The sequence below is a fragment of the Canis aureus genome, chromosome 18 (assembly GCF_053574225.1).
Source record: "Canis aureus isolate CA01 chromosome 18, VMU_Caureus_v.1.0, whole genome shotgun sequence".
NCBI classification, from domain to species: domain Eukaryota; kingdom Metazoa; phylum Chordata; class Mammalia; order Carnivora; family Canidae; genus Canis; species Canis aureus.
In genome coordinates, this window is record NC_135628.1 from 26530893 (window position 1) to 26553851 (window position 22959).

Genomic DNA, 22959 nt, shown 5'->3' on the forward strand with positions numbered 1-22959 from the left:
TTTTAGGTCCTCCAGCCTTCAGAAGCTGGAAAGATTAGGAGGAGTTCCCAAAAGAGACTGGAAAGAAGTGGCCAATGAGGAAGGAAAAGAATCAAAGAAGAGTTTTATCTTAGAAACCAAGTGAAAAAAAGTGTTTCAAAAAACAGAGAGATTGACTATGTCAAATGTTGCTGGTCAGTGGAAATGAGGACTATGAATTACTTAGTTCAGCAATATGGAAATCATTAGTTGACCTGATGTAAATGTATTCCATTATTCCATTATGAGTTGTTTCAAATGGAGGGACAAAGAGGCTTGCCCTAAGTCTTTGCAGGCTACATAACAACAGTACAATTTGAAGTCCATGCACTATATATCTACATTTCAAAAATTACAAATCAAAATAGAAAATAGCAGGTATTTTGTAGCCATGAGGCACTAAACATGAGAAAAAGGCCAAGAAAATAGCTGGAACATTGGCCCTGATGTATAATATTTCCACTGAACCAAAGTCAGCAGCCACCTCTCCACACATCCGAGCTTGGCAAGAGAGGAGGACCAGTCCCCATCTTCCCATTATCATGCTGGGAAACATATAGGGACCAGCAATCTTCAGAACATGGAATGTGGGTTTTCACTTTTCCTTTCCTTATAGTGCAAGCATTGAGAGCAGTCTTGTCAGTGGGATAATACAGAGGTTATCAGCTTTGGGGTTACCAGGTGTCACAGGAGTCTTCTGGGAACTGAGCTGCTTTGAGGTCCATGAGATGGAGGAAGCCCTGAGTCCTGTGGCACACCAAGGTGAGGTATAGCCCCTCCTGCTGAGAGGATGAGGATCCTCAGTCTTAGCAATTTTTTTATTCACAGTGAGCTCCCAGTCATTTTGAGGCAAGTCTGGTCTTGCACTATAAGATTTTCTTTTACTTATAGTTGAATGAATTCTAACTGACTTCTAGGCATTCAATAAATATTCATTAAATGGCTAAATGAGGGATCCCTGGGTGGCGCAGCGGTTTGGCGCCTGCCTTTGGCCCAGGGCGCGATCCTGGAGACCCGGGATCGAATCCCACGTCGGGCTCCCGGTGCATGGAGCCTGCTTCTCCCTCTGCCTATGACTCTGCCTCTCTCTCTCTCTCTCTGTGACTATCATAAATAAATAAATAAATAATAAAAATAAAAAAAAGTTTTTAAAAAAAAAAAAAATAAATGGCTAAATGAATAAGAAAACATTATTATGACATAATATACAGCCATTAATAAGGGTGAAGCACAGCTATGAAAATGATGTTTATTATAATTTATGTATGTTTATATATGTATGTATATACATTTAGTACATATCTAGAATAGGTGTACAGAGAAATATACATATGCACATGTGTCTTTATCACTTTTCAGTGATATTGCTATTAGCAAATATTTGAATGCTTATGAATGAATAAACATTAAAATAATAGTTCAGTGTCTTAATCTAAGAAGGAGAATAGGCTCAGATCCTTATCTCAACCATTGGGTTCACTCCAAATTTCAGGTTGTCCTGCCTGCCAAAGATACCTTTCCCTTTAAGGCCCCAAATATTTATTCCAAGGCATCTTTCCAAATTTCTGCTCAAAGCTGTTTTGAGCATTTTGCATTCTGTCTACCAGTGTTCATTAAATGCTTCAGGAAGTACTTACTTGTTTTTCAAATCCACTGAGATTTGTGCTAGGCAGGGTCATTTCCAGTGATGGCTCTGAACTACTTTGTTTGCTTTCTGCTTTCTGCTGCCTCTGAATAGCCCCCCTCCATGCTGCTGTGGCTCCCCAATCTTCAGATCTTAATTCTCTTTTAAAAATATTTTATTTTAATTCCAGTTCATTAACAACAGTGTTATATTAGTTTCAGGTGTGCAATATAGTGAGTCAGCACTTCCATATACTACCTGGTGCTCATCAGAAGTGTACTTTTTAATCCCCATCACCTATTTCACCCATCCCTCCACACACCTCCCTTCTGGTAACCATCAGTTGTTCTCTATAGTTAAGAGTCTGTTTCTTGGTTTGCCTCCCACTTTCTTCCCCCTTCCGCCCACCATTTGATCATTTGTTTTGTTTCTTAAATTACACATATGAGTGAAATCATATAGTATTTGTCTTTCTCTGACTCATTTATTTCACTTAGTATTATACTTGCAAATGGCAAGATTTCATTGTTTTTTATGGCTAAATAATATTCCATTATGTATATGGAATAGATTATATATATAATATAGAATGAAATAATACATATATAAAATGGAATGGAAGAAGATATATATATATATATATATATATATATATAATGGAATATATATTCTATCACATCTTCTTTATCCATTTTTCAACTGGTGGACACCTGGGCTGCTTCCATAATTTCGCTATTGTCAGTAGTGCTGCTGTGAACACAGGGGTGCATGTATCCCTTTGAATTAGTGTTTTTATATTTGGGTAAATAGCCAGTAGTGTGATCGCTGAGTCATAGGGTAGTTCTATTTTTAATATTTTGAGGAATCTCCATACTGTTTTCTCCAATGGCTACACCAGTTTGCATTCCCACCAACAGTGCATAAGTGTTCCTTTTTCTTCACATCTTTGGCAACACTTATTGCTTCTTGTTTTTTTAAGTCTAGCCATTTGGATAGGTGAGAGGTGATGTCTCAGTGTAGTTTTGGTTTGCATTTCCCTGATGGTAAGTGATGTTGAGCATCTTTTCATGTGTCTTTGGCCATCTGTATGTTTTCTTTGGTAAACGCTCTGTTCACGTGAGGCCTTAATTCTCACTGCCCAATGGACATTGGACTATGGTTTCAACATAGGTTTCATTAAGGCTCAATAGGTTTCATTAAGGCTCAGGACGCCCAAAGAATTACATGCAGACGAAAACTTAAGACTGCCTGTAGGTCTAGCCTCTAGGTCAGGCTTCTAAGAGGGTGCTCCCTACTGGCCACACTTCTGAGGCCTTGCAGGTTGCTTGGGTGGGAGAGCAGGGGAAAGAGGGTGGGAGTGAGGCTGAGGGCAGCTTATCTTCCCCAAAGTGGAATCCTTTTCAGATTTCCTTTTCTTTACATTTCTCTGTGGGCCATATCAGAGTTCCAAAATTTTCCATCTAAAGCCTAATCCAAAGGGAGGAAAACATTAACACAAATAGCCAAAGAAACAAACTACAACAAACAACCCCACAGTTAACCTCAGGCCCTTAGCCCTCAAATAAAGATTGCCTTTTATATCATTACACAGATGAATTATGGATTTAATCTGGAACATCTGCATATAGATAGTTCAGTGCTATTGGGCTTTTCTGAGAACAAAGCCTACCTCTGTATTCCTTTTCCTTTGCCCTGAACAAATATTTGAGTGTATACTATGTGCCAAACACTCTACCAAGTATTTGGGATACAGTGGTAAATAACAGATACATCCCCTATACCCACAGAACTTACATTCTTAAAATTAAAAGTTTGAACATGGTAATTCTTTCTAGAAAAGTGAGAGAGTCGGCCTCAAGAATCAAGACCAGTTTATACTCTAAAATAGAGAAGATACTATCCTCTCAATGGCAATTTCACTTCTCTGCTCAGGCCCAGACACTATCTCTAGCAGTAGAAAGTGGTGTCTGGATACATTAATAATGAAGAATGTTTGTTGGGTAAATCTCTGAATTGTGTCAGTAGTATATAATTTAGCCTAAGTAGAGTATTTTTCTAATCCAAACTCCAAGGAGAGCATATATCAGAACTACTCGGGAGCTCACAAGCACCAAGCACACACACAGTACACACCACATGTACACCATACATACACACACAAACCATCCCTTTTTCACCCCATTGCCCACCCCCCTCCACACACACACACACACACACACACACACACACACACACACATAAGGGCCATACTGCTGAAGTTTTAAGAGGGAATATTTGACTTGTGGTGGAGGTGGGGGAATAGAGGTAGGAAATCTGTTATGTTAAAAAAGTAACTGGAAATCTTAATCATCTATCAGATTTGGACTCTAATCCAGTTGAAAAATCAGTTGATTGGGAATTGGGAGAACTTATTTAGAAGGATGGTGACCATGTTCTCTGTAAGTAATCTATTAGGGCATGGGGAAGTCATGCCCCCTTGAGGTCCCACCTCTCCATAATTGTAGTGCTCTCCCCACCATGACCCGCAATTGAATTATAATTACAGTTGCTTTTCCCTGGTACAGAACCTTGCCTGTTCTTCAACCACATTCACATGAGCTGTGGTGGAGGTAAATGTCCTTCTTTCACTGTAGGCCCTAGAAAATCTTACATACAATGCAACATAGGAATTCCAGAGATTGTGATTTTATGTAAATTGTATATTCCTGCATTTGCTAGAATGTAAGTTCTTATAGATTTCTCCTTCAAATCTCCAGTTGGTATTGCTTTCCTATCTTTGGAAAGGTAAACTCCCTGGCCATGGGAAGAAAAGTTTCTACCCTTTGATACATACTCTTTGTCAAGCAAATTCCAAGTCCTGGAGGTTTGTCTGGATTCTAATGAGTCTCATTTCTCCCCAGGCTCTGGTCCCAAAAGTAGGAGTCTGGTTCAGACCTTTTCTGTCTCTGACAGGAGCCTAAAAAGCAGGCACACATTGCCAAAACTAGGGCCTTATTTTTTGCCCAGAGACAACATATTAAGAAAGTGCAGTCCTGTTGTATATGTCTTGGATCAAAATCTTGGCCTAAAAATAACCCTGGCATGAGTGGGTTTTGGAGCATCTGATTCCTTTCGGGGGCCTGGCTTATTTCAAGAATCACCTCATTAGCTGTTCATGACTCTGTCTTAGCCATCTTGATGATGGCACCAGATGCACTTAAATTACTTTTTATTTTTTTAATTAAAAATATTTTAATTACAATTATAGGAGATGATGTAACAGATGGTTATTTTTTCATCACCCAGATCTAATAGTTATTTCAGTCTGTCCTCTTTTTTGATGAAAAAATCGTAGATACAGCTAAAGAAACCTTCATCCTAAACTCTTTCCACATCCTGAGTCCTAGCAAGAGTCGGTATCTCCAAAATGCTATGAATACAGTTTACTATTTTTACTATGTGTGTTATGTATCCTAATAAACAATATTTAAAGTTGTTTGTGTCTTCAAGTTTACACAAATAATAATAAACAGGGTTAAATTTTATGAGATCTTCATGAATTATGATTAATATATTTTTAAAGGATAATATTTAATTTAAATTTTTTTTTCTTACAGTCTTGTTTTTTTCCATCATATGGAGTGTTCTTCATTCAGTTAAATGGAACCAGACAATAGTAACAATGACCATTCTTTAAAACAAATAAAATCACACTCAATATTCTATTTATTTACATATTTAAAAACTATTGACTGCAAGGGAGAAAAAAAATCTATCCTTAAACAACAGCAAAGAAGAGAAATGCGTTTTTCCTTGCTTTCAAAGAACTGATGACATGGTTAAGACCTGATGACAGCTGTAAACAATTGGGTAAGTGCTTCAGCAGAAAGTGCCTTGTAAGATAGCAATACAGATTTGGGTTTGGGAAATCCAAAATGCATATGTGGAAAAACCCATCATCATGGAGCAGTTTCTAGTTGTTTTATGATCTTATTAGATTGCAAAACATGAAGCAGAATGAATTAACACATTCTTTACCTTGCCACTGGGAAAGCTTTGCAGGAATTTAGACATATGAGCATTTTGGTAGTAAAATATAGATAAAATCATGCTGCAATAATTTAGAAATACTTGCATGAGGAATAAGAAAGACTTGACCAATGGTTTGAGTTCATTCTGTTTCCTCCTCATTTTTTTAATTTCAAAATCTGTGTGTATTTCTCATACAAAATGTAGAAGACATATAGAAAATCATGAAGAGGAAATAAATTGCTCACAATTCTTTCATCCTGAAAAAATCACCATTAATCTTTTTTTTTCAATTGGGATGTTATGAGCATTTACTTGTGTAATTATTCTTGTGTAACATCATTTTCTTTCATAATTTTAAAATTATAAAATATGTTTATTATAAAAAATTCAAGCCACACACACACACTTGCATTAAAAAGTCTGTTCTTGACTACCACTTCCCATGCAAATTTCACTACACTGTTTCAAACACTGTTTGTTTCTATGCAAACATTTTTAAAACAATGGTTTTCCTATTATATTTTTCATTTGTTTACTTAATGATTGCAGCAGATTGTTACAGTGGTGACCCCCAGTGAACCATGCTTCCTGGAATCTACACCTTTGGATAGTCCTCTCCCACTTTGTGTCTGGGTTTGGCTATGTGTCTGGGTTTGGCTAATGGGATATTAGCAAGCTTGAAGCAAACAGAGGCTTAATAAGAACTTCCATAGTGGGGTTTGACCTCTTAGATCACTTCTTCTTGGAATCTAGCTACCATTCTATAAGGAAGCTGGTCTAGCCTTATAGATGAAGAGAAACTTTATGGAAGGGAATTGAGGTGCTGCTCTAGGTGTCAGCTAGCAGCAAATGACAGGTGTGTGAGTGAGGTCTTAGACATTCCAGTCCCAGTTTACCTGCCAGCTAAATGCAACATGATGAGTTCCCCTAGCCAACACCAGAAGGAACAGGAAAATACTTCCAGTCAATCTACAGCATCTTGAAAAATAATATATAATTACTTTGTATTTTAGTGGTTTGTTAGGTAGCAATCAATAATTGAAACAATAATAGAGCAGTTCATTTTCATTCATCTCATCCTTTTTCATTTCCACTTAGTGCGCAATTATGTGATTATACAACTATTTATTTAGTTTCTACTTGATAGATTTTTTGCTTGTTTGTACCAACAGTATTGCAGTGGACATCATATTTAACATTAAGGCAAATATCTTGATATACAGACTTTCATGCATACCTCTGAATATGTCCTTAGAATAAATTCCTGGATACCTCTGAATAAAGACTAGTTTATTTTTAAGGTTATTGATAGATTTTGCCAAATTGCTGTCAAGAAGTGAGATATCTTTATTTTTCAGAAAAAATATATTAAAAAAAAAAAAGGGACGCTGGGTGGCTCAGTGGTTGAGTGTCTGCCTTTGGCCCAGGGCATGATCCCGGAATCCAGGATCGAGTCCCACGTTGGGTTCCTTGCAGGGAGCCTGCTTCTCCCTTAGCCTATGTCTCTGCTTCTGTCTCTCTCTGTGTGTATCTCTCATGAATAAATGAATAAAATCTTAAAAAAAAAGAAAAAATGAAGATAAGAAAGGCCACATTTAATCATTGAAATCAGCTTGGACTCTGGCCTGCTTATGTTAATTACTTAGATTGAGAAGGTAGAACATAATTGTGGATAAACAAACAAACTTCTGTTAATGCTATTGGAATAAGGATCCATCCAGAATCAGGCATCGTTGGAGTTGAAATTTCTTTTGGTAATATCTGTTTAAAAATTGAAAGCAGAGAGGAGTTATGAATTTGACCTCTTTTTTTTTTTTTTGGAAGGTTTTATTTATTTATTCGAGAGAGAGAAAGAGAAAGAGAGAAAGAGAAAGCGAGCATGCATAAGCAGGGTGAAAAGCAGAGGGAGAAGCAGAGAGAGAGAAAGCGAGCATGCGTGAGCTGGGTGAGAGGCAGAGGGAGAAGCAGACTCCCCTCTCAGCAGGAAGCCAGATGAGGGGCTTAATCCCAGGACTCCCAGATCATGACCTGAGCTGAAGGCAGAGGCTTAACTGACTGAGCCACCCAAGTGCCCCTGAATTTGACCTCTTTCAAAAACCATTTTTCAATATCTGGTTTAGTTGAAGATGTATATACCCTTTGTTTCAGAAATTTTGCTCTTAAGTATAGCCTAGGGAACTCTCATGTGTGAAAACACATGAATTTTGAAAAGTATTATTTGTAGTGGCAAAGCAATTCTGTTTGTCAGTAGGAAAATACTTATATGGCTGTATATTGATACAACAGAATCATGCAGTGCAAATGTTATTATAGAAACTTGTGTATCAACATAGGTGAATCTCATCTATGTTGTGTAGGAATGCATATGGATGGAGTAAAAGTATAAAACATGTATGGGAATAAGCATCAAATTCAGAGTAGTAGTTATTCTATGAGGGAGTGAGAGTCATGTGATCAGAGATCAGTTCTCAGAGACTTCTAAAGTTTTGGTAATATGCTATTTTTTATGAATATGATATTAATATTTTATAATACAGCATGGCAAATATAGACTTCAGATAAAAGGAAAACTTTACACATCCTAGTGTCTTCAGCATATTTTATGCAAATAGTTTCAAGAACAAAATTCTAATTTCAAATGAAGAAGATTGATGATCGCGCAGCCCCAGTGGCCGAGTGGTTTAGCGCCGCCTTCAGCCCAGGGTGTGATCCTGGAGACATGGGATCGAGTGCCATGTCAGGCTCCCTGCATGGAGCCTGCTTCTCCCTCTGCCTGTGTCTCTGCCTCTCTCTCTCTCTCTCTCTCTCTCTGTGTCTCTCATTAATAAATTTTTTTTTTTTTAAAAGATTGATGATCATCTATTGTGGTTTAATCCTGTATACCCCGCCGAAGGTATCAACAGTTGTTCCATGGAAGCTATTAAAGTTGCTGTCCAAAGTTCAATGAAATTTCAGTTTATCAGAGTAGCATTGAGAAAATAAGGGAATCTGTTCATGGTTCTTGATTAATGCCAAGTGTGATCAACACAAGAGAGTTTATTACACTATACATTATGTGAATAATTTGACATTCATTGTGCCTGCTGTCTGCTTTGAGTTTGCATGGCCCTGAGTTTCAGAGTTGTATCTCTGATGCACAAAAGCATCTGTCATCCTTTGTTGTATATTTTCTGTTATGCATACTCTTAAAAAACATGCTAAGCATTTCATATAAATTATTTAATGTGTTTTGGGACAAAAACATGTCTGGCTTTTTAATAGGTTCTCCTCACATTGTATGTCATAAAACTGATTAGGAAACTCTTTTCCTTTAGAACTTTTCTTTTCCACTAGTCATATTTGCGTCTTAAAATCTTATTATGTGACTGAGGCGATTTCTCAAGTTGGGAGGTAGGTATGTGGCTATATGTTTTATTATTTTACACACATTTTATGTGTTTTAAATGTTCTGTATGTACACATTTTAAAGACTGTGCTGGGGGGGATGGGTAATGCAGAGGTGGCAGATGTTTCTGTGGTACAATATTTCTTCATGCTGAGATGGGGAAAATACAGGTGATGGTTGGGGAATTCCCAGTCATATGTACAATCAATCCTTTTGTAGCTGGTCCCTGCTGACTGGCAGAGGAATCCCCAGTATTTTGGAAATATTTAGAATATCAAGAAAGTTTTCCAGTGGATAGGGCCTATTTTCACTTCCTTTAAAGTACTTCCTAATATCCCTCCCTGCATGATGACAATGCATTTTTGGCTCAATTGGGGAAATAGTTCTTGTCTTTACCCATTGAAGGGCCAGTCCTTCACTTTCCTATATAAGGAAGTGATAGCAGGTAGTACGGTGTAATAAGCATGTAACATGGACTGTGAAGACAGAGCATCTTAAAATCATATCCTGACATATTCTCCTGCAAGCTATGTCAACTTGAGCAAGGGCTAAGTTACTCAATTTTGCTGATTTGTTGTGAAAATCAAATGAGATCTCCTCTATAAAGTGCTTAACACACAGGGGCTCAATCATATCCTATTTTTTTCTTAAGATATCTACAGTTTCGGGGCACCTGGGTGGCTCAGTTGGTTAAATCATCTGCCTTCGGCTCAGGTCATGATCTCAGGGTCCTGGGATCAAGCTCAGTGTTGGGCTGCTTACTCAGTGGGAAGTCTACTTCTCCCTCTCACTCTGCTGCTAACCCTCCCTCATGCTCTCCTTCTCTCTTAAATACAAAAAAAAATCTTTTTTTAAAAAAAGACATCTGCAATTTCTGCATCATTTTGATGATATCTGTAACCATAGAATTGAATGGTTATATTAAGAAAACATATTGAAAGTCACTCCTTGAAACTAAACCAGAGATTCTCAGGGTACTTGTTTTTTTCCTGGCTAACCATTAAAATAGTATGCTCAAAGATTCAATTTGGCTACTCTTTGTTGAGTGAGCTATTACTTATCAAAGCTAAGGACTTTCCTCTCATATGTAATTGTACAATAGAGGGTTCTTTATATATATTAGAACAGATGAGTACATGTTTTGGTTTTGTACTTTTTATTTGCAAATTAGTGTCTATGATGATTTAACTGGAAAAATTACAGCATTTAAATCCATTAGAATTTTAGATTTTAAGTGATCTTTAGAGGCCATTCTGAGCCTGTCATTGCTACTGTTCCTTGGCCTCTCATTGTTTGTCAGGACCTACCAGGGGGAGGGTGATCCCTGGGGCCTCATCACAAAAAATTTCAATTGATTCATCATCAACAGCATCCTATTCCTGCCTTCCTTCTCCTAACTGAAGAACTTCTAGAGATTTCATTCTCTAGTCAGTACACTTGCTGTCCTCTTTCTCATCTTGCTCTGGTTTTAAGACTTGATGAAAGAAAATTCACTCTTCTTTGAGAGGAATTTAGACTCCTTATCTCATCTAAGCCCCCTCAGTTTGGTCATTGTATTTTGCTCTTCACAGCTCCTGTTATGCTTTGATCCCCGTTAAAAACTTGTTTGATTTTAATTAAGGAAGACCTGGAGAAGTTGAAGTTTAGTAGAACCCAAAGAAGGTTAAGCTTCTTTTGCCTTGACAAATTTGGATGACAATAAAGTTGAGTTAACTGACTTTTTATGCACACAGGAAACTTATACCAGCAGAACTGTTGAAGCACTAATGTAAACTGAGATAAGATAGAAGAGAAAGCACCAAAAAACAAGACACCAATCAGATAAATAAAATTCCATTATTTTGATTTTCTTTCCAAAAATTATGGAAGGGTAGCTCAATCCTATGTAGCTTAAAAACAAAAATATATGTTAACATCTCATAATACATACTTTTTCCACTTATGTATCCTCTGGTTAGAATATCATTTGTAATCTGTGTTTTCATTCTTTCTTGTTATTCTTTAAATTTTATTTGATTAGCTAATGCTGTGTTTTCCATTTATGGTAGAAATTCCAGAGAAGGAAACTAATCATCAGATGAAATAAAAGCAAACTGGAAAGAAGGAATGACATATGTGGTCCATTCAGCAAACTAATAACTAAAAGTTTCACATATTTAGTGTCAGAAAACAATTCATTTCACATAAATATGTTTTTCAAAAATTGAAGATAACTATTTTAAACACATTACTAGAAATATTTGTTAAATGTATCTTGAATAAGTTCATCTCTTTCACAGTATAAACGTCAATAAAATGTTTTCTTTTTCTCAAGATTTTATTTATGAAAGAGTATGAGCAAGCACATGAACGGGGGAGGGGCAGAGGGAAAGGGACAAGCAGACTTCCTGCTGAGTGAGGAGCTTGATTTGGGCTTGATCTCAGAACCCTGAGATCATGGCTTGAACAGAAATCAAGAGTTGGATGCTCAACCAACTGAGCCACCCGGGCACCCCTCAATGAACCGCTTTCTTGATGACTCCAGGGAGTATTTATTAACTGAAGATCTTAATCTAAGGTAGCCACTATTCTAAATGGGCTAAGATGATTATGGTTTTAGAACTCAGATCTACTTTTCATAGATCTCTTTCTCCTTAGCCTTCTCTCCAGTATTAATAAGTGTTTCCCAATCTGCAGAGGCTAAAAAGAGACATGTAATATTTATGGGTAACTTGATACATACATAAAATGGAATATTATTAAATTGATTAGTTTTAGACTAATATTTACTAAGTAGAAATGCTTAAGATGAAATAAAAAGTGGAAAAAATATATAAAAGTAGTGTATGGACTTGGATATCAGTTGAAGAAAGCAAAAGTATGTATATGCATAGAAAAACAAAACAAAGCGAAAAGTGAATAATACATAATGGTTGTATTGCTGGAGATTTCAATAGTTTCTTTGTTTTAATTTTCCAAATTTTCTAGTATATATATTCTATATCTACTATATCTGTCTAATATATCTGTCCTGAGATCTATATACATAAACTTTAAAGAAACAGGTAACTCACATCCACATCATGCTGCTGCTACTACTACTACTACTATTACTACTACTTCTACTACCACTTATATAGTTATCACTTTTCTTAGCACCTTGCATATGTTAACTCAACAGCCTGTTGGAGACAGTCCTCCATAGGTTTCTTGTACTGCTAACCATCTTGGTGGAAATGCCAAGAGTGCAAGACCCTGACAGTGCTATACTGGATCACTTCTGAGGATTGTGTTTGCAATGATGACCTTGGGAATGAAAGTAATATTAATATCCTGTTCTGGGACAGAGTAGGCTTGCTTTTAGCCTTCCATAAAGCAGCAACTTCCCCAGGCCAGCATTCCTCTTCTGTAACACAATACACTGTGTGTGTAGGCATCCATCTAGGCAAACCTGCAGTGCTACTGGGGACTTGAATTCAGGGAACTGAGCCAGCAGTGTTGACACTCTGGCTACTGCTTTTGCTGTAGGTAATAAAGCCTTTTGTCTCTGATCTATGAATCTTGTATCTTTTGTCAGTGTTCATGAAATTGCGACAAATTAATTTGTTAGCTTACAAGTAAGGTAATATCTAAGAGTTTTTACAGTTCTTGACAAAATTGCATTATTATTCCCATTAGATGAGGAAGGAGAGACACAGAGGTTAAGTTACTGGCTTGAATTTATATAGCTAGTAATTGTCAGAACTAGATGTGAAACCTGGTAGAGGAGCTCCAGTGTCCAGGCTCTTAATTAAATTACTACATATACTGTTACTGTGTAGCAACTGAAACTAGGTATTTTGGGAGTTCAAATGTCTACCAACTACTCTATGTTGTCAATAATTCTGCAAAATTGGCATTCCTAAGAGTTGCCATATGATGATGCTTATTTTTCTTCAAAAGTATAAATGTGGCAAATTGTTACCATGAGAGCCTGGGGAAAGCAAGTCATAAAGTCCCTCTATTCCTATACCATCAACAAAATATAAAAATAAGGAGGTATGATAAAAGCAGAAACTATTCTATCACCTTTATATTTTGTATTATATTATTGTATGCTTGCCTTTTTGTAATATTTCTGGTAGTGACTAAAAGGAAAAGTTATGTCTGGGTCTTATCACTGTCAATTATCTTGATTATCAAATATGGAGATGGGTCTCTTTATCACTTCAAAGCAGTCACTAGGTTGAATGTCAGAGCTTGACTCTGCATGAATCTCTAGTTGCACTTGGATCCAGAGCTGCTGGATAATAATTATATAATTATTGAAGGTGCCATTGACATGCACACAATATGAATGGCCCCTTCTAGAGTTGTGTGATATGGAGTTATATTACCTTGGATGCAATCTACAAAGAGGGACATCACTGACCTTTAAAAAGACGAAACCAGCATAAGCAAAATATAATTTTTAGTATCTCTTGACTTTGAAATAAAAGAATTGTGTCTGAAAGCACTTCTGAGTGAACTCTTTTAGATTTCTTCCTCCCTGCCTTTGATTTTCAGATTAAAAATTTCTATACAATACAAGCTATTCCTATTAAAATATTGTAGGCAAATCCTGGTTTATTGAGTCTGGGGAAGGGGTTGAAATGCTACTATTTAATATTATTTAAATAAATTCCCAGGTGGTGTCACTGCTACTTATCCAAGGATCCGTAGTGGATCTTTACAAACTTATTGGTTGGTAAAAATCATCTAGGCGAGCTAATGTTTAAAAATGCTTTTAGGCCCTACTCTTAGACACTCTAATTAGGTGGCTCTTGAGGATAACCTAAGCTTTTTTTGACAAGCAATTCAGGTGAATTATCATCAGGAAATTTTGGATACACCGTTCTAAATCAGTGGCTATCTAAATCAGTGGCTGTACTTTACTGTCAGGATAGGGCTTGTTTAAAAAATAAAGTGATGCCTATCACTGGGAATTAGGCCCAAGTATCTGTTAGGGGCCTAAGAAATTGTTGCTTCCATGAGGGCAGGGCCCAAAGTTTTTTTGTTACTCACAATATCTAAAGAACTTAGCACATTGTCTTACAAAGTGAATACTCATAAATTATTTTCCAATTGCTTAATTCTAGACTCCCCACAATTTACCCCTGGATTAGTCAGAGCCCTTGTGATTTCAAGTGACCAAAACTCATCTTAAACCAGCTTATACCAAACAAGGGAATTTTGGGGGTTAACAAAAATAGAACAGTCTAGGGTTGTTCTGATCCCAGGCATAGTTGGATTCAAATGTTTAAATAGTATTATCAGATATCAGGTTTTCTGCCCTCTCTCTTCCTTCTTTCCTTCTTTCCTTTCTTCCTTTCTCCCTTCTTTCCTTCCTCTCCTTCTTTTTCTTTTTTCTTCTTTCTTTTTCTTTCCTCCTTCTTCCTCCCTCTCTCCCTTCCTCCCCTCTTCTGTCTCTCTTTCTCTTTCCTTCCCAGTCTTTATGTCTTTACTCTGTTTCTTTCTTTCTTTCTTTCTTTCTTTTTTTTTTTTTTTTTCCTATTTCAGTGCTAATTTCTTTTGTATTTTCAGTAGGAGTCTCTACATGGAAGAAGTCCAAGGGCATCTCCAGGTCTACATGGTCCTTAAATCTTAAATGTCAATGGAAGAGTCTCTTTCCCTGAAGTGCCAACAAAATGATAGAGAGGAATCTAAGTAGCCTATTTCTGTGTGTATATATATATTTAGGGAAGAGGATACTTTGATTTTTGAAATTTGGAGTTAATTCTACTCAAACCATATGGATTGAAGAAGATGAATGGAAAAGTTGGGCGGGGGGAGTCATTCAAAGTTGGGAGGTGGTATTGTGCAGGGAAATATATATGTCTACTATTGCCTCAAATCTGTATTTCCAGCCTCATTGTTTGGAATATTACTCAGTGGTGTATGACACACCCTTAACTAGTTGCCGATCTGGGACTCTTCTGCATCTATCCCTTTTCCTAAGGTATTCTTTAAGTTCAACGTTCCCTAACATTGTCCCCTACTCCTGCTAACTTATTGTAGTCATTCATGTTATTCTTCAAATAAAATGATGTTTTTCTCTGAAGACTTCTTTGGAAGTGTGGTAAAAAAAAAAAAAAAAAAAACACGTAACATGAAATTTATCATTTTAATCATTTCTAAGTATACAGTTCAGTAGAGATAAGTATATTCACAATGCTGTGAAATAACAAGCTCCAGAACTTACTCATCTTGCAAAACTAAAACTGTATACCCATTAAATAACTCCCTATTTCCCCCCTCCTCTAGTTTTTGGCAACCACCATTCTACTTTCTGTTTCTATGAATCAGACTACTATGTCTCATATATGTGGAATCATATGTTATGTGTGTTTTTATACCTGACTTATTTGGCTTAGCATAATATCTTCAGAGTTCATCGATGTTGTAGCGTGTGGCAGAATTTCTTTCCATTTCAAGACCAAATAATATTCCATTGTTTGTATATACCACATTTTGCTTATCCATTCATCTTTTGATACAAACTGGGGTTGCTTCCCCCTCTTAGCTATTGTGACTAGTACTGCTATAATATGTCTGTACATGAAACCTTCTTTTTTTTGTTTGTTTTTTTTGTTTGTTTGTTTGTTTTTTACATGAAACCTTCTTAAATCCCTCCTTCATCTTCTCTTTCTCCAAGGAATGAATTTCTCCCATTCTTATAAAAATATTGGTTCTTCCCATGCCATAATCCCATCTTACCCATGCCACTCTGCACTCCATGGTACATTGATAACTTTATGGGATTTGAATACCATCTGTATCACTCTTGGTGTATGCCTGGACATCCATTCTTACAGATGCCTCACTAGTTGCAAGAATCCAGGAAACAACACTGCACCAATTATTTAAAAACAAAAATGTTTAAGGCTGTCACATGTTAACATGCACATTCTCTATGTTGCATGTTAAAGTAGAACATTTGGTGTGTGAAATCTTGTCTGTGTGTCTTAAAGCATTTGATTAATAAACTTCAAGTTTTTGTTCAAATTAATTGCCATAACTGATTTTCTGTAGAAAAATCATAATTTACCCATATGATTTACCCAGTAGTTCCCAGAAGTACATTGCAAGAGAATTATAAACCTCATTCATGGAAAGGCATATCCAGCTTCATGGACATTAATGGTTTTGTATAATTTTAGTGCTAATGATCCCATTTGAAAGTTTTGATAGCTATCTGAAACTGCACATAAGGTAAATCCTTCAGATGTTATAATTGCCTCTCCAGTCATTCTTGTTTTCAGAAATTGATTGCAATTTTGATGTTTTTTCCATAAATATGTTTTTTATAAAGGAAAGAAGCAAAAAATAATACCGCTTAAGATTCTCTCTCTCTCCCTCTGGCCCTTCCCCCCTTCTCTCTCTCCTCTTAAAAAAAAGAACATTATTTACAATAGCCACATTATGGAAGCAGTCTAACTGTCCATTCATAGATGAATGAATAAAGAAAATGTGGGGTGTGTGTGTATATATATATATATATATATAATGGAATATTAGCCATAAAAAGAATACCATGCCATTTATGACAACATGGATGGAGCTAGAGGGTATTTTGCTACAAGAAATAAGTCGGACTGAAAAAGACAAATACAATATGATTTCACTTATTTGTGGAATCTAAAAAATAAAACAAATAAAGCAGAAACAGACCATAAATAGAGAGGACAAACTGGTGGTTGCCAGAAGTGAGGAGGTTGGTGAAGGGGAGTGGAAAGTATAGGCTTATAGTTATGGAATGAATGTCATGAGGATGAAAAGTGAAGCATGGGAAGATAATCAATGGTATTTTAATTTCATTGTATGGTGATAGATGGTAGCTACACTTATAGTGAGCATAACAAAATGTACAGAGATGCTGAATCACTATGTTGTATACCTGAAACTATACTTCAGTTAAAAGAAATTCAGATAGCCTGTGTTAGCAACTGATAGAGAACACTAGGGTAAGACTTTAAATATGTCCTCATCAGAAAGGAGTGTTTTATCTAGTGCCCATCAAATGCCTCCCTGAGGAAAAGGATGTGTATAGATAATCATTCTTGGTATAAGCAGTTCATCTTCAGGTAAGATCTTCAGATAAACTCCATGAGGGCAGGAGCTTTTATGAATTGCTCAGTGCTCTATTCTCAAAAAGTAGAACTGCAGCTGTGCAGAAAGTATCTGAACATAAAGAAATATTGAATACATGCTACACTTAAAGGTCTTGTATTGCTCTCTGGATAAATATCCCTTTCAGGTTTACAATTTTATCTAGTCCTTTTAGTTTTAGTTCCTAAGAGACACCCAGATATGTCCACAGCTCTTCATATGGACAACTGCCAACTCTAACAGAGTGAGCCTCTCATATGCAATGGTCAAAAGTGTGATTTCACATTTGTTCATGTGATTTTTTGATTAAAGTCTGCAATCTCTGTAGGGTCTGTCCTCTCATGTCATAATATATTTCTTATGCCTAGCAAAGTGCTTGGCACAGCAGGCAGTGAGTAAATAATGGTTGAATAAAGAAATGAATGGATGAATGAATAAATGAATGAAGTTGGACTACCAGAAAACTGGGTCCCAGGTTGTTTGTACCAAATCCTTACACAATGGGGAAGAAGCATGTTAATATTACTTGTTACTATTGAAATCAGCTCCATGAAATCTGTTAACTCTGTTTCCTATAGGGCTATTGGCGAGTTTCTTTTTCCATCATATTACTCAGTTTTGTACATACTAAGTAATGAAAATAATTTATTTTTCATCCAGTTTTGGAATAACTTTGCTTTCCCAGAGAGAGTAATCTGTCGTCTTTCTTTTATAAGTGAACAGGAGGGGTACAGCTTTAAAAGCATGACCTTCAAGTTTGCAGCATACATAACAAAGCTCTTGGGAGAATAGACAGCTGATGACTTGCAGCAAAGACCCTTCCCGCTCATGGCCATCTGCTGAAGAGAGCCACCTGGCTCAACATTACTCCACTTCCCAGGAACAGCCTGCATCAATGAGGACCCAATCTGGGTTTGGGAATGAGAGGTATAAGGGCTACGTTATCCAATTGGAAGAACTCTCCAGAGCTGCCCCAGCTTCAGTGTTCCCCAAAAGGGAGATTTCAATGGCTTCATAGTTCAACTCCTCTCTCTTCTCATTGGACTTCTTTATCCTTTCCCATAGGTGCTGATCTCAAGAACCACCCAGTAAACTTCCTGAATACAAAGACATCTCCTTCCTAGAAACCTTACAACCTTCTTTTTCTCCAAAATGAAAATGGAATGATTTTACTTCACCTGGAAACTCAGAAACCCAACTAAAGTAGCTAAAGTGACTTATATAATCTACATATTAACAGAATTGGTCTAGGTTGTCTATTTGGATGCCCGTTTGTCCAGTGTCTCTTTTTATTCATATTATATAATATTATTATTTTTAAAGATTTTATTTATTCATGAGAGACACAAAGAGAGGCAGAGACATAGGCAGAGGGAGAAGCAGGCTCTATACAGGGAACTGATGCAGGACTATGTCCTGGGACTCCAGGACCACACCCTAAGCTGAAGGCAGATGCGCTTAATCGCTGAGCCATCCAGGCATCCCAATATATAATTATTTTTATTGGGTATACTCTGATTTTAAAGTGGTGAACAAGGCAGGATTTCAATGAGTAAACAAGCCAAATAAATAGGAATAATAGTCTGCTTAGAAGATAAAATAAACACTAAGCACAGAGATTTAGGTTTACTTAGGATGTGTTGAGATTTCTTGCACTAAAAGAAGATAGATATGCTGAAATACTGGGCATCTTGATTGTTTTCCCTCCAGTGTTCTTCCATTAGGGTACAGTTATGACCTTTTGAAATAAGTTGGTTGGACAGAAAAAGGAGGTGTGAGTGTATTTGCCTTTTCCTTAAAATTCACTTTCTGCTAAGAAGCAAGGTGGTAAAAAAAAAAAAAAAAAATGAGAAAGTCAGGAGGCAAATGGTCCCTGGTTCAGTCAACCTTCCACAGTTTCCTCCTTTTAGACAGTTGTCCTCAAATAACCTTTATCATGATGTCTTGATTCTGTACTTCTTCAAGCCATTTATCTCCTGGGAAATGAAACAACATGCAATGTTAAATTTCTCTTATAAAGTGGGTATGACTGCTTCTCAGTTCCTCATTTTCCAAACCCTTGTAACCAAAGTTACCAAACAGAAACAGCGTGAGAATTCAATAACAGAAACATTTGCTGATACAGTCGTTCATTTACAGGCATCTCATAGGTTCATTGTTTTTAGTGAATAGAAAGCAAAGCTTTTGACCTCTCAAAAAGGTGTTTTGGCTTGGGTAAGTGAAATATGTGCTCTGCTAACATTCCTGATAGACTACTCCTTGTACCCATATCAGAGACATTTACACTTTCTGATCTTATTTCTTCATGGTAAGGTTTTCTGATCTATTTCCTCATTTGAAATTTACCTCAAAAAATGAAATAGAAACATGAATTTCTTTGATCATGTTGGGGGAAATGCCAGGATCTCTTTTTCTTGTAATTAAAGTCTTCCTTAGGAGCACTACTTCCCTTAATGAGGGAATACTTTACATAACTAAAGAAACATTTAAATGTGCATTTCCCATTAATGGCAGATTACTTCATACAGTCAGGAGTTTGTATATGATGTTTGAAGTAGACCTCAGAGACCATAATAACTTGAACACTAACTAGAACACTTGAATGTCTGAGTGTTCTAGCAGAGAAAAGAAATGGGGTGATTCTAGAGGTTTATTAGACAATTTGCTAACCTGTTTGTTTACTCTGTATTATGAGTACCAGTTAAGATCTATTTATAAAAATAAGAGAAAATACAATAAAAAATAAATATAGTGAGAACTGTCAGGCAGTTAAAGAAGAATTCTTCCTTTAAAATAGAACTGAGGAAAAATAAATAAATAAAAAAAATAAAATAGAACTGAGGGGTGCTTGGGTGGCTTAGTCAGTTAAATGTCTGCCTTCAGCTCAGGCCATGATCCCAGGGTCCTGGGATTAAGTTCTGCATCAGGGTCCGTATTTAGCAGGGAGGCTGTTTCTCCCTCTCCTTCTGCTGCTCTCCCTGCTTGTGTTCTCTTTCTCAAATAAATAAATAAAAATCTTTAAAATAGAAGATCTAGGAGGGCATCTGAGTGACTCAATCAGTTAAACTTCTGACTCTTGGTTTTGGCTCAGGTTATGATCTCACGGGTTTTGGGATTGAGCCCTGTATTGGGTTCCATACTCTGCTTGGAGTCTGCTTGAGATTGTCTCTTTTCCCTCTGCTCCTCCCTCCTCTCACATGCGCCCTTTCTCCCTAATAAATGGATAAATCTTTAAAAAAAAAAAAAAAGAACTGTTCTAATAAGTTAACAAAAGAGTACTAAGTCATAAGAAAAATCTGCTTTTCAAATCAGTTTATTCTGATAATCCTAAAATTTGTGGATTCTTATAAAACTAAAGTCTTTATAAAAAATAAATTTTGGGAAAATTAAGATAGTTATTTAGCAAAGATAAGATGATGTTCAGAAACATGGCTTGGAGAAATGAACCCTGATGTAAGAACATCATCCCACCAAGATAACAAGGGAAAAATGACAGTAAAAGTTGTGACCTCCTTAACTTAATTATACTTTAAAAAAAAAAAAAAAACCCTGTCTCAGTCTTAAAATTTGGCTATACAATCACTAAGTGGATTCAGTAACAGAGGATGGGAAGCAAAAAAGAAAGGATTAAAATAACTTAGAAGAATATCATTAGAATGTGACATGACTTCATTCAAAAAAGGACTTCAGTAGATTCTGACCCTAACTAGGCCCAACTTCACAAATTAGGAGCACAGGGATCCCTGGGTGACTCAGCGGTTTGACGCCTGCCTTTGGCCCCGGGGCGCAATCCTGGAGTCCCGGATCAAGTCCCGTGTCGGGCTCCCTGCATGGAGCCTGTTTCTCCCTCTGCCTGTGTCTCTGCCTCTCTCTCTCTCTCTCTGTCTATCATGAATGAATAAATAAATAAATCTTTAAAAAAAAAATTAGGAGCACAGGCCTCCATAAGACTGCCCACATTTCAAATATCACCTGCAAGGAGACCCTAAACCACCCTCACTTCTGACCAGCTAGCTACAAATTTAGAGGATTGCTAGCTAGAATGACTCACAGAACTCAGGAAAGTGCTATACTAATGATAGCTTCAATCGTCTTCTCCCTATAGAGTGAGGACAGGTTACTGTCCCAGCACATCAGTGTATGACAGTGCATGTATTGCCAATCAGGGAGTTAACCTCAACTTTGGTGTCCAGAGTTTTCACTGAATTTGATTATATAGGCATAATTGATGGAATCATTGTCCACATAAGAGAACTCAATCTCTAGTCCTTCTCTCCTCAGAAGTTGAGCTGTTATCTCACTCAAAGCCTTAATCCTGTAATCACATGGTTGGTCTTTTGGGCATGGCCAGCCTCCATCCTGAATTATCTCATTAGCATAAATCATCCAAAGGACTACTATGTTAATCTTATTTCAGTCACCTAGTTAGTATAAATTTAGGTATGGTTCCAGAAGTCCCCAATGAAAAACAAAGACACTGTTATCACTTTGGAAATTCCAGGGGTTTAGAGGATACCTCTTAGTAGCAAGGGACAGAGGCCAGCCAGATTCATTATTAAACTAAAGGGAACTGGGACACCTGGGTGGCTCAGCAGTTGAGTGTCTGCCTTTGGCTTAGGGTGTGATCCTGGGGTCCCAGGATCAAGTCCCACATCGAGCTTCCTGCATGGAGCCTGCTTCTCCCTCTATGTCTCTGCCTCTCTCATGAATAAATAAATAAAGTCTTAAAAAAAAAAAAAGAACCATGTTTCATTGAAAATTACTAAAAAACTGATACATTCCAACTTATCATTAAGACTTAAGGATATTTATTCACTGGATTTTGTATTTAAATGTTTGTAATTATTTATGTAATGCTAACATTGTTTTTCTTCTAATAATCCTTCCTACAATATATGAGGTTTTATTTTATTTTATGTTTTAATATTTTTATTTATTTATTCATGAGAGACACAGAGAGGAGCAGAGATATAGGTAGAGGGAGAATCAGGCTCCCTGTGGAGAGCCCTAAGTGGGACTCTATCCCAGCACTCTGGCATCATACCCTAAGCCAAAAGCAGATGCTCAACCACTGAGCCACCCTGGCATCCCAATATGTGAGATTTTAAAGGTTGACTTCACTGGGTAAGAAAATAACACATAGTGTTGTTCTCTTGGTTGTGATTCACAAATTTGTGCTTCTAACTTTACATTTTAGGAATTTTTATTTTCCACTTAATGATTTCCAAAACCATTGAACAGTGTTAATCTTATTCTGTTTACCAAAAATATAATAATGAAAGCTACTATTTTGTAAAATCTTAGCTCATTGGGTCTGAAAACAAGTTTGTGAACTTCAGTCATTTGACATCCAAAGGTTTTATATTTTCTAAAAGTAATTTTCTTAGGCTTTTATAATTTTCAGAAAGGTACTTACATCTACAGTACCCCCAAAATAATTTTTCCTCAAATATATTCAGGAAGATGATTTGTAGAAAGGCATACTGATAAAAGAAGAAAAAATACAGAAATGACAACCCAACCTGGTTCTTTCTTTGACAAATCACTTGGATTACTAGCTGCATAAAAATTTTCCTCCACTTGTTTTTTTTTCTTCCTCCCTGCCTCTTTTCCTTTCTTCCTTATTTTCATTCATATGAGAGAGAAATTTTGAATTTGCAGATAGAGACTTTATTCCTTCCTAGCATATTTAAATTGCTTCTAATGTTCCACCAAAGGTCATCTCTTTGTATTGTTAAATTATGGAATTTTTTGAAAAAATACTTAATGTCTTAGGATCCTAGAGTAAGAGGTAATAAAGCTCTGTATTTTTGTA

At 36.6% G+C, this 22959-nt stretch overlaps 1 long non-coding RNA gene across 14 annotated transcripts in view; it reads left to right on the top strand.

Annotated features, from left to right (window-relative positions):
- Window positions 1–22959, top strand: part of LOC144288774 (uncharacterized) — a 229162-nt gene that overhangs the window by 132039 nt on the left and 74164 nt on the right. For 12 of the 14 annotated variants that reach the window (XR_013356753.1, XR_013356768.1, XR_013356759.1 and 9 more), the window contains 3 exons: window positions 5239–5491; window positions 17861–18071; window positions 18210–20743. The exons of 1 other annotated variant lie outside the window; for it this stretch is intronic. This is a non-coding gene — a long non-coding RNA (uncharacterized LOC144288774). Of the gene's footprint in view, window positions 1–5238; window positions 5492–17860; window positions 18072–18209; window positions 20744–22959 lie in introns of those variants that run through there. One more of the 14 variants, XR_013356754.1, reaches the window with a different exon arrangement.